The following is a 13516-nucleotide window of genomic DNA, read 5'->3' on the forward strand; positions in this document are numbered from 1 at the left end:
CCTCTCCTCGGACTACCCGGGAGGTAGCAACCCAGACATGCGATCTGACCTTCAGTACCACGGTCGTCCGTTCGGCCAGTGCTAAGATCGCGCGGTCGACGTCTCCTCTTCCTCCCATCACCCCACAGACACGAGCACCTTCTTCAGCTTCTGCTAAGACGAAGACACCGAAGTCAGATGCCCGGGCCTTCAAGAAGGAACCATCCCGTGCAGACTTCCTCCGTACCTCGACCTCACAGCCTTCGACCGGTACTTCCACTACACGTCCTTCCAAAAAGGCGCATAGGAAGCACAGTTCTCCTTCCCCGCCACGGCGCATTTCTTCTCTTGCGCCACCCAGCGGCTGCCGCCCCAGGCCGTCATCCGTTTCGCCTGGCCGCACCGCTGGTCGCCGTACATCTGGCCGTTCACTGGCGGAGGAAGTTCCCCCTCCCGGCCATCCTCCCGAGATGGCCGATGACCCTATAGACCCAATGGACGATGACTGTCCGCCTACTGATAGCGGCGGCAGTGCTCGCTCGAAGCCAGGCCCTAAGCGGCCTTCGAGGTGACCACTTCTCTCATCTTTCTTTTCTTACGATGGCACTTATTCACTGGAATATTCGCAGCATTCGCTCCAACCGAGAGGACTTGAAGTTGCTGCTCCGCTTGCACCGTCCGCTTGTCGTAGCCCTCCAGGAAACGAAGCTACGCCCATGCGATCAAATTGCCTTGGCACACTACACCTCTGTGCGTTTTGACCTACCCCCTGTGGTAGGTATCCCAGCTCATGGAGGGGTTATGTTGCTGGTCCGGGATGATATTTACTACGATCCCATCACGTTGCACACCGGCCTGCAGGCAGTTGCCATCCGCATTATTCTCCCCACTTTTACGTTTTCCTTTTGTACCGTTTACACTCCATCGTCATCTGCCGTTACCAGGGCAGACGTGATGCAACTTATTGCTCAGCTACCTGCACCATTTTTGTTAACTGGAGACTTCAATGCCCACCATCCCCTTTGGGGCTCTCCAGCATCCTGCCCGAGGGGCTCCTTGTTAGCAGACCTTTTCAACCAGCTCGATCTTGTCTGCCTCAATACTGGCGCCCCTACTTTTCTTTCGGACACATCTCACACCTATTCCCATTTAGACCTCTCTATATGTACTCCCCAACTTTCACGCCGGTTTGAGTGGTATGCACTTTCTGATACATATTCGAGCGACCACTTCCCGTGTGTTATCCATCTCCTGCAGCATACCCCCTCTCCGTGCTTCTCTAATTGGACCATCTCCAAGGCAGACTGGGGGCTCTTCTCTTCCAGGGCGACCTTTCAGGATCAAACCTTTACAAGCTGCGATCGTCAGGTCGCACACCTCACGGAAGTTATTCTCGCTGCTGCTGAATATTCCATCCCTCACCCTCCTTCTTCTCCACGTCGCGTACCGGTCCCCTGGTGGACCGCAGCATGTAGAGACGCTTTACGTGCTCGTCGACTTGCTTTACGCACATTTAAACGCCACCCTACAGTGGCGAATTGTATCAATTATAAACGATTACGTGCTCAGTGTCGTCGTATTATCAAAGAAAGCAAGAAAGCCAGCTGGGCTGCTTTCACAAGCACCTTCAACAGTTTTACTCCTTCTTCTGTTGTCTGGGGTAGCCTGCGCCGGCTATCTGGCACTAAGGTCCACTCACCAGTTTCTGGCTTGAAGGTCGCGAATGACGTCCTTGTGGCCCCTGAGGCTGTCTCCAATGCCTTCGGCCGCTTTTTCGCAGAGGTTTCGAGCTCCGCTCATTACCACCCTGCCTTCCTCCCCCGCAAACAGGCAGAGGAGGCTAGGCCACCTAACTTCCGCTCCTCGAATTGTGAAAGTTATAATGCCCCATTCACCATGCGGGAACTCGAAAACGCACTTGGCCGATCACGGTCCTCTGCTCCAGGGCCAGATTCTATTCATATTCAGATGCTGAAGAACCTTTCTCCTGCGGGTAAAGGTTTTCTTCTTCGTACATACAATCGCATCTGGATTGAGGGACATGTTCCCGCATGCTGGCGCGAGTCTATTGTTGTCCCGATTCCTAAACCGGGGAAGGACAAGCACTTGCCTTCCAGTTATCGACCTATCTCGCTTACCAGCTGTGTCTGTAAAATGATGGAGCGAATGGTTAACTCTCGATTGGTTTGGCTGCTCGAGTCTCGACGCCTACTTACCAATGTACAATGTGGATTTCGTAGGCGCCGCTCTGCTGTTGACCATCTGGTTACCTTGTCGACCTTCATTATGAATAACTTTTTGCGGAAGCGCCCGACCGCGGCTGTGTTCTTTGATTTGGAGAAGGCTTACGACACCTGTTGGAAGGCGGGCATTCTCCGCACCATGCATACATGGGGCCTTCGCGGTCGCCTCCCTCTTTTTATTCGTTCCTTTTTAATGGATCGACAGTTCAGGGTACGTGTGGGTTCTGTCCTGTCCGACACCTTTCGCCAGGAGAATGGGGTGCCACAGGGCTCAGTTTTGAGCGTCGCTCTCTTCGCCATCGCGATCAATCCAATAATGGATTGCCTGCCAGCTGATGTATCAGGCTCCCTTTTCGTGGACGATTTTACCATCTATTGCAGCGCGCAGTGTACACGTGTCCTGGAGCGCTGTCTTCAGCGTTCTCTTGACCGTCTTTACTCCTGGAGTGTCGCCAATGGCTTCCGTTTTTCTGCCGAGAAGACGGTCTGTATTAACTTCTGGCGCTACAAAGAGTTTCTCCCACCGTCCTTACGACTCGGTCCCGTTGCTCTCCCAATTGTGGAGACAACCAAATTTTTAGGCCTTACATTTGACAGGAAACTTAGCTGGTCTCCACATGTGTCATATTTGGCCGCCCGTTGTACCCGTTCTTTAAATGTCCTCCGTGTTCTCAGTGGTCTGTCGTGGGGAGCGGATCGAACCGTCCTACTTCGTCTATATCGGTCGATCGTCCGCTCCAAGCTGGATTATGGGAGCTTCGTATACTCCTCTGCACGGCCATCCATCTTACGCCGCCTCAACTCCATACAACATCGGGGTTTACGACTTGCGATCGGAGCATTTTATACCAGTCCCGTAGAGAGTCTTCATGCTGACGCTGGCGAATTGCCACTCACCTACCGGCGCGATATACTGCTTTGTCGGTATGCCTGTCGGCTACTGTCAATGCCCGACCATCCGTCTTATCGTTCCTTTTTTGACGACTCTCTTGACCGTCAATACGGTTGTATGTCTCTGCCCTGCTACCCCCTGGCGTTCGCTTTCGTCGCCTCCTTCAACACCTTACTTTTTCCCTCCCTGCAACCTTTCGAGTGGGCGAGAGCCGCACGCCACCTTGGCTCCAGGCTCAGGTCCGCGTTCACCTTGACCTCAGCTCGCTCCCAAAAGAGGTCACTCCCGGTTCGGTCTACCACTCCCGTTTTTTGGAACTTCGTTCGAAGTTCATCGACATGACTTTCATTTATACAGATGGCTCTAAGACCAATGACGGGGTCGGGTGTTCCTTTATTGTCGAGGCACAAAGTTTCAAATACCGGCTCCATGGCCATTGTTCGGTCTTCACAGCTGAGCTCTTTGCCCTCTACCAGGCTGTTCTTTACATCTGCCGCCACCGACATTCTGCTTATGTCATCTGCTCAGATTCCCTGAGCGCCATCCAGAGCCTCAGTGATCCGTACCCGGTTCACCCTTTCGTACACCGGATCCAACGCTCTCTTCAGCAGCTGGTGGACGTCGGTTCTCCAGTTAGCTTTATGTGGGTTCCTGGCCATGTCGGTATCCCTGGGAACGAAGCTGCAGATGCCGCGGCCAAGGCTGCGGTCCTCCAGCCTCGGACAGCTTCTTGTTGTGTCCCTTCGTCCGATTTTAGCAGGGTGATTTGTCGGCGCATCTTATCTCTGTGGCATGCCGATTGGGCTGCACTTACCGACAACAAGCTTCGGGCCTTAAAACCTCTTCCCGTGGCTTGGACGTCCTCCTCACGCCCTTCTCGGCGGGAGGAGGTCGTTTTAGCCCGGTTAAGAATTGGACACTGCCGGTTCAGCCATCGCCATCTGCTGACGGCTGCGCCGGCGCCGTTCTGCCCATGTGGGCACTTGCTGACGGTTAGACACATTTTAATGTCCTGTCCAGATCTTAACACACTGCGCCTCGATCTTAACCTGCCAAATACTTTCGATGCCATTTTAGCAGATGACCCACGAGCAGCTGCTCGTGTTCTTCGTTTTATCAATTTGACAAACCTCGCTAAGGACATTTGATGATGCTGTTTTTTAATCCTATGCCTGTCAGTCTGTCTTTTATCGTGTTTTCCCTTTTAGTTGTTGTGGTCAACTTGTGCCTCGCGGTGCATTCTTAGAGTAGTCAGGGCGCTAATGACCATTGAAGTTGTGCGCCCTAAAACCACAAAAAAAAAAAAAAAGTCCACAACCACACTGCTGCTACTGTTGTAGGTTCGAATCCTGCCTCGGGCATGGTTTGTGTGATGTCCTTAAGTTAGCTAGATTTAAGTAGCTCTAAGTCTAGGGGACTGATGACCTCAGATGCTAAGTCCTATAGTGCTTTGAGCCATTTGCACCGTTTTCTCAGTCACGGCAAACTTAGGGCGCACGTTACAGTGTCTCGTTACAACGGGTAGTTGACCTGTGTATTATGAAACATCTGAGGCCTAAGAAATAATGCACTCTCTTTCTCATTATGGAATGTCCTCGGGCATAACGGCTGGCGTCGTCCAAATGGTGCAGTTTTTCGGCAGACTTACTTGTTGCCATCTGTAGTTGGTCCTGATGACTGCTTGTATTCAGCTGGGCCTCGTTTGGTATATCTCTCCCCTCCCTCCTGCTGTCCATCTCAGGCCCGCTGTAACGGACATGGTTCCTTTGCCGAGGTGGCATGGGAAGAGCGCCAGCGGGACCCGAACCGCGGCCCCCGGCCTGTGCGCCGACGCCACTGAGCCCACGTCGCTGTGCGATGGCGCGGCTCCTTTCGTCCATTACCTGCACCTACCTGTGAACTCGTTGCACCAGATCACCAGTGGGGAAAGCCGAGCAGAAACCTACCGTGCTGCAACTCGCACCAGGCTGCATGCAACGTAACTGTTCCAAGAGTCGGGATAGGGTCTTAATTTTTGGATGAAAGGTGGCAATACTGGAAAAATTTCGGTATATTCTGAACCTTGATAATGTACAAGTTCACTGCCAAGCCCGTGCTAATCTTAACAGTCATGCACAAACCCTTTCATTCACGTTCGCAAGTTTATGGTAACGTATTTCCCGAAATCTGAACAGCTACTAAGCACGGATTGTTCTTCAATGAAAACGCTCGCTATACTAAGCAAATTATAGCTTCCTTCGAAGCTCAACAACACACGACCATTGGAAGACCGGGCTCCGATCACTTTAGACTGCTGTAAGCATTCTATGTCTCAAAGAGAAAAGACGCGCGATGAATACTCCATTCTGATTGCTCAATTTTCTTAAAGGCCAATAAAAAAAATCATTCATTCCCGTTAGTCCGCGCTTTTCATGACTAACCAATCAACAAATAACACACTTTCGAACTGTACTTTTTTCCGAAATATATATTTAACATTCTGATATTTTGTCTATACTTTGTTATGAACTATCTTCATTTGCACTCGAATTGCTTTCCTTATACCATAAACTTACTTGACATATTGTAATACAAAATTCTACATTGTCTGCATTCACATTTTCTTAAAACTTTCTCACACTAGCTCGTACAGGGTTCATCAGTAGAACAGTGATCTACATATTTACTTTATACCACATTCACGCATCATTCACACTACTAAAAGCATACACAAAACAGCACAAAAACATAAATAAAAAAACCTTCAAGAAATAAACAGAACAATTCACAAAAACATTCTCTTGACCTGTTCCTTAAATGTCCCTGTCCTCTAGCACTTGAAAATTAGAACTACATACTCGACTGAACCCACTTCAGACCATCTGTCACTGTGCACTCCTGGATCATTCTCCCGATACACAGGCTGTAGACAGGAGCGATATAAGGCGCCACGCTTCAGTTGCTCGAGTGAATGCGCGTCTACGTTGTGTGGTCCCAGCTCTTCACTTGGCATAGTGTCAATGTGTCTTCCTGCAAACTCCCTCTGTGCTTTGAGGTCACCCGTGGATGTTTCCGTGCCTTACATGATTGGAACCGCTCTGTTCATTTACTGGTTCATTGTGTAATCAGATTCCGAAAGATCCGTTTAAAACGTAGTCCTATAAGCTGTTGGCCTATTTTAACAACATTGTATAACCTTTGTAGATGCACTGCTCTGCGACAGCCGATGTATCGTGTGTTCTTTACCTGCGTGTTGCCTTACTCCGCGCATTTGCCCTGCGTTGTCTGACTCGTCTGGCCTATTCACATTCTTCCACTTTAGCATTGGATGCGATAGGCTCTTTGATTTTGGAGTCCTAGGTCGTCCTCAACAAGGCTATGTTTTTGGCATTGGGTGGAACACACTTTGTTGCGGTTACGGGGGACCTCTTCCATTTTCACCGATGTGTTACCGTCATACTGAGTAAATATCAATACATGTTTATCCTCTGCATCTGGAGGTTGTGGCCAAGACTCTTTCTGTTTTATGACGTGTTGCATTTGGTGACGGTTGCAACAATCCTCCTAGAAAATGCCATTAGGTCCTGCAACTCTGCTTTTAAACTGTAGAGCTGGGAATGAAGCTTGCGAGACTGGCCTGGAGGGTGCTGGAGGAACGAAGGAGGTTAGTGAAGTAGCGTGAGAGCGTGGGTTAATGGGAGTTGGAAAGCTGTTGCTCCTGGAGGACATGGGGGTGGAGGAGGGGGAGGAGAGGGGGTGGAGGAGGGGGAGGAGGGGGAGGAGGAGGAGGACGAGAGGGCTGTGAGATGTAAGCGCTGGAGGCTTTGAGTGTGGTGATAGGAATAAAGGACGGTAGACTCTCGAGGAGCGGCGTGGAGGAAGTCGCAGAACGTATGTTGTATGGGTGAGCACTGAGAACGTGAAAAATAGGAAGGTGGGGTGTTGGTGGAGGCGCCGGGAATGGTGATTGTGCACTAGAACAGACAACTGTGATTATATGCATTGAGATAGTCACGTGTGTGGACATACGACAGCGTAGAAATGTCTGCACCTCGATTAAGAAACTGGAAAGTATAGAAAGGTATGAGCGCCAGGATAAGCTAGAGTCCAGTGGCATCGTGAATTGCAGAGGCCATGAAGTACGCTTCCAGCCACGTGAGGAAGCTCGGCCTTCGCTCCATCTCTTTATTACATTCATGTAGGAGTAGTGGCTGCGTCGTGGATGCCGGGGTAGGAGCAGCTGCCAGGTGGGGTCATTCCTCTCAGCTCAGCTCGGAGTTTCGTTGTTGGTGCTGTGAGAGACGCAGGTGGTGCACCAAGAAGTACGAGGGCTGTGGTGCCGTACTGAAAAGTCAGCGGCCGTTGAGAACACACGTGTGCGGCGAAGGAACGTCGGCCACAGTCCAAAGCGGTACAGGGGTAGTGGAAAGTTACCCTCGGCTAGCAGAAAGTGTGACATTCGGGATGCTAATCATGTTGGGACGTAATTAGTAAGGAAAGTATTCTCGTCGCTATCGTAGTGGGAACGACAACGTTGAATCTGTGATCTTTGGGGTTGCAGACTGTGACTAAACTTTGCTCACTTCGATTCGTCACTGAATGGAATAACACTACGATTGATGTACCCAGGGATCCAAAAACAACTTTGGAACTTCAGTTTACGCTACTCGATTCCGTCTCATCACCGAAGCACTGGAATGTTCTAGCAGGTAATCACTGATACAGCACTGGAACGTTCACATATGGACGAAGTCCTTGGTGACGGTGTCCCGTGAGACGATGAGCTCGGAGATGTTCCTCGTAGTGGTGGGCTGAGGATGCGCTCGACAGTGGCCTTGTGTGTGGATACTGCAGCGTGGTGCCCAGCTGACAGAGGACTGCGATAGCTGGACCGCTATGCGCGGCCGGCCTGAAGCTCGGAGCGTAGAGTGCGCTCGGCGAAAGAACTGTTACTGAAGTGTTACTAGGTGCGGACGGTGTAAAGCATAGAGCGTAGACTGCGATTCGTAAATGAACTCCGACTGAGGACCACTAGGCGCAGTCAACGCAAAGCCCGAAGTGTGAACTGAACATTTCCGCTTATCTCTAACTACATTTCGCTGAAGCACCACAAAGTTCGTCCGTGCGACTTACAGTATGACTGAATGGTATTTTGAGAAATGGCTTTCGTGTGCTTAGATAAATGATGTTTCTGTGTATGACTGTAACTGATATACTCTAAATTGCCTGGTTAGTGTGGAGATTGGTCTCTTATCTGCAGCGTCTGGGTATTGTGTACCTAACTGATGAATAAGATGGTGGATCGATGTGGGAAACTTCTCAGAGTTTTTCTGGCTCGTTTTGCTGCGAAAATCTACGGCGTTGACGTGGAGAATTCTAGTCAAACTTCAGATCCTTATAAAATAGTCGGAGGATAACAGACCTGTATATTCTTCCTGCATAATCGTAGCTCCGTCTCTATGTTAAGCCCCACCCTTGAGGAGCGGGTAAAGTTGGATAAAAGCAGTGCAACCTCTGCCCTGTAATCTGTCTTATTCGCGAACGTCAAGCGTTTATCCAGGGCAAGGCTGAGATAAGTAGCAGAATTGCTCTATGCTGTTCCTTTGAGAGCCGCAGAGATCTGTCTATTTGGCGTGTCAACTTTCTCGTAAACATAACAGCTACAGATTTCTCGGGATTCATCTTAATTTTCCATACATAGCACAATTTTACGATTTTTACAGGTGGTACTGTAGCTTTCGTGCTATGAAGTGGATGTTGCTGCTTTTGTAAACCGCCGTTTCATCGGCATAAACCCCTATCTCACACGTCCCCCCCCCCCCCCCCCCCCCCCCCCTCGCCTGTTGGTTTTGGCACATCGTTGCTGTATAGCGAGGGTAATGCGGAGCCCAGAACTGAGCCCTGTGGAACCCCTTTCACGACGTCTCTGACAGTGCTCTTGTGCAAGCCGCACCTGAAAGAAACTGCCTTCCCGCCAGAATCGAGTCAGTCACGCTGATCATGTCTCCTGGAACGTCTAATTGGGGTAATATCTAAATTAAGCCATCACGCCAGTCTTTGCCGAATGCTTTCTCGATGACGAGAAAGACCGCTCTCGTGGTGTGTTTCCTGTCTCTCGGCCTGCATGTGTGTTCCACCAGACGCAGGGAATTGTCGTTGGTGCTATGTTCGGGACAATCCCAAAGAATAGGGAGTGATTGTTGTTGTCTTGTAGGAATTTGGTTAGGCCTTTGACGATAAGACACTCTAGTACTTTCCTAGAAAGCAAAGGAGTGAAGTGGACCGATAGCTTTGCGAAGAAATGAGGTCCTTATTGAGTTTAGGTAAGGTCATGACGTGATCGGTTTTCCAGACACCTGGAAAGTAGGTTAGGGAAAGGTACTGAATGTACAGTGTGGTGACGTGAGTGATTTCGATAGGAGGCACGTCCTTCAGGTATGGGACCAGATCTTATCAGAACCGGGGGTTATTTTCCCTAAACGTCTGAAATAGGCGCACACAAGGCGATCGGTAACGGGCGTAAATTTTCTGTCTTCCCTCTCTTGCCTCAATTGAGCAACTCGTCCGCCTGTTGTTCCTTCCTGCCGCTCAATCTTGTCATCTTCGATGAGTGAGTACGAAATTCTGACTATAGTGAAGTCGCCAGCAATTCTGCCTTTTCCTCGTGGTCATATACTAGTCCATTTGGACCTCGGAGTGGCCTGTCTGCCATGGTAGTAGCTTTTCTGCATTTTCATGATCATCCTTACTGGTTCATGTCTTGTTCAGCATTCCTGATCGCTCTTCCAAGCAGAGGCTTCTGTCTATCAGTCTTTGTTTTTACCTGGGATTCAAGCCGCCTAAGCAAGGACCGCTGTAGTACTGCCAGTCTTTCTTCACGCACCGCCTAGTGACTGTCGGGTCCCAGATATCAGGGGGCAGGTCCCTAGCACCTGGCCAGATGGTCAGCCTATTGCTTGCCACTCTAGCACAGGTCTGGAGGACGGTTGCAAAATATACGACTGCAAGGTCAACCTCTCTTTCGTCCCGTATTCTCGGTATGTTCTCAAAGTCATGTCTTACTGGCGCAGTATATTGTTCCCATTTAGTCTGGTATGTTGTTTTTGCCATGCTCCGGATTATGTCTTCTACATTGGTACATTTCAGCACGACCGGACTGTGGTCTGAGTTCAGCTCGTGATGAACTGTTAGCGCAGCGTTCCAAGGCAGGCCCTTGCACGGGAAGACATCTAGGATGTCTGGTACGCAGTTACAGTTGTAGCAGATGTGATTAGGCTTTTAGGGAGCAATTATATCCTCATTTGGGAATTGTTCACGATACACCACTCAATCTCCAACTGCTGTCATTTGTATTGTTGCACCCTCAGTCCACACTTTTGGAATTAAAAGTTCCTGCTATTATAGCTATTTCGCCGATGCCGAACATATTCTGAAGATACTCTTGGACGCAATTCCTTTGTAGGACTTTGTATGCCGACACTATCTTAATAATATGGTTGCCGATTTTAGTTTTTTTTCGGCCTCCTAGACCATGGCCAAATTTGGCTTATCGATTGTTCGGTGGCAAGTCCTCCGCCTCACAAGGACGGCGATTCCTCCACCTGCTGGTGCACTCTGTGGATAGAGTAGTTGCGCACCTTAAATCGACCAGTTGCAGGTAGATGCGTCTTCCGAATGCAGGCGTCATCTATGGCGTGACTGTCTAGGACGGACGGTAACTGCGGGATTTTGGAGACTATGCTGTCAGTGGTCCACGTTAACGGTTTAAACGCGCTTGTTCCATTACGGTCCATCAAAGACGAGTGAATTAACTGCTTCTGCGATTACCAGAATTTTCGCAATCGATCTATTGTGTGAAATGACTCGGACAGGCGGGAGGATACAGGCGGAGGCACACGACAGCAGCGTAGTTTGCAGCTAAACATACGCCTCCGGCTGGCGCCACACGGGTATTGTGATGGCCGCTGGAGATTGTTTTCATCTAGACTCCAGAGCGAGCCGAATCTGCGGCAATTCGCGGTACACAATTGTATAGTTGGTTGCTGTGTCGTCAGGGGATACACCACTTCCCTCCTGGGAGAAGTTGCGCTTCGGTGGAATGGCCCCTGTGTACGACATTTTGCACGTCGTATTTGCACTGCTACGTCCCGTGGAGAAACGACGGCAATTTATTTCATTTCACTGATAAAATTGACCAACAGAAGTGTTTGTCGGCATCGGTGCGAAATATCGTCCCCTTACCGAGTACAGGTAAAGTTTCCTCTGAACGGTTCACAGTAGTTCTCTGCGGTTCTTGTCCCACTGGGTTCGACGCAAGACGTAGGTATTTCATGGATTATCTGCACGTTGCCGACTGTTGGCTCGTGATCAGGTAACTGCGTCTGTCCACTCCCCCGTATCACAGAGAGTATTTATGACATTTCCAAGTGAAGTACGAGGAATTCCCTTGCTGTCTGGTCGAGTCTGCCTCGTGTGTAGCAGATCCACACTCTGACCACGGACAGGCTGTCTCGTCTAGTGAGCCTGTTGGCGGCTAGGGATACGGTAAGATGACCTGCCTTTACAAAAGGTGGTACGTTGCGGTTGTCTCGGCATCTCAGCAGGAAAGGCATAGGAGACCAGGAGGCACTTATTTCCTAATCCGAAATGTGTCTAGTTTCTTCATTTTGTTGTACAACTTCTCCCCATACATTCAGCTGACGGGTAGTTTTAAGTTTTCTCTGTGTGGTCATTTTGAAATTTATTTCGGTGTTCACTTGGATGGCGCCGTTCCAAATGATGCGATGCTCCGGCAACCATCTTCAGGCACTCACAACTACACGGATAACTGTTACGACCACGACTGACCCTCGCAAAATGTTGAGGACAGTGCACAGGTGCTATCATCGCGGTGAAATATTGCAGCGCAACCTGCAGGCTTGGCTCGCATCTGCATTTATGTTCAAACATCCCTTTCTCGCGGTGTTGCCACGCTTTTGCCCAACTCCTGTACCTGTATCAGAAGTATAAAGTAACAAGTTGCGCAAGGAGCAGAGCGGTACTGTCGGTTTGCCATTACCCATGTGCACAGTATGATTGTGACAGCAGCTGATGTGCATATCCGTTCTGGTTTACATTCAAAGCCGCGCGTGTCATGCCATGGACTGCGCGGCCCCTCCCACCGGAGGTTCGAGTCCTCCCTAGGGCACGGGCGTGTGTGTTGTTCTTAGCATAAGTTATTTACGTTAAAGTAGTGTGTCAGTCTAGGGACCGAGACCTCGCTAGTTCGGTCCCTTAGGAATTCACACATTTGAACATTTTTTTTTACATTCAAGCGCTCCCTTGTTAAATTCTTCATTTGTTAAACATGGGTCCTTTAGTTCCATTGCAGGATCGTGATGGCCTCACCTAATTTCTGTACACTTTTGCTGTTAGCTCAACCTCTGCTACGAAAATTGTCACACAGAGAAATAAGCTGCGGGCCGCAAGTGTCGTCTGCAATTTTATGTGGCTGCCGCCATCTAAAGTAAAAAAGCAATACGAAAACGGTGAAGGGAACAGAGGGCGTACCAAACCTTGTTCTCTGACTGATGGCTGCAATGGAATTTGTCGTTTAGAATGTAGCTATAAAACCTTTTGTTATTGTGATGCACGTGTAGGCACTATGGTTGTGTATTAATGCAGCGAATTCATTTTTCGCTGTGAAGAGGAGTCCACTTTTGAACGAAAGGCACACAGATATATCTCCCTCTCTGTCTCACTCTCTCTGGCCAGCTCTGCCCTAAGACAATCATTGGCAGGGTCACAAGCGCGCGTGTGAGCCAAGCTGCGTACAATGTAAGTCAGGGATGTACAAACTGAACCTTCTAGACAAACTTGTTTGTTGTGTGTTGGCCCTGACAGCGCTGAAAATTTCACACACAAATCAGCTTGTGTTGTTTGACGTAATGTTCCGAGACAACATACCATTAATATCTATGTAGGCCACGCATGTACAAAACTGAGTCAGGATGAACGGTAAATATCTCAGGAAGTGGTGGTATGACAAGTTACAGGTCAAACAGTTAAAATGAATGTGTTTCCAGTTTGCCCTGGATCTAGAGTTAGCGCATGGCATCTTGTGCATATAACAGTCCTGTAAAATTGATCAATGCCACAGAATTATTACTGAAGCATTTTTGGTACAAAAACAACCGAGTAAATTACTTCACCTTAATTCATACTTTTAAAAATACCACCACTGACTCCAGTGTCGTTGAAACTCTCTTCGCAACATTATAGTCCGAAAACGTCTGCTCTGTGAGTAGTACCCTTCATAACGCGAGCTGCCAATTTGTTTTTTGTGTTTATTTCCTCTCTGCCGTTTTCGCGTTTCTTCCAAATTGAGAAATAAAAAGTTACAGAAGTGAGATTAGAGGACCTTGGTAACTAAAGAGGCATGTAT

The sequence above is a fragment of the Schistocerca americana genome, chromosome 5, assembly GCF_021461395.2.
Source record: "Schistocerca americana isolate TAMUIC-IGC-003095 chromosome 5, iqSchAmer2.1, whole genome shotgun sequence".
Taxonomy (NCBI): domain Eukaryota; kingdom Metazoa; phylum Arthropoda; class Insecta; order Orthoptera; family Acrididae; genus Schistocerca; species Schistocerca americana.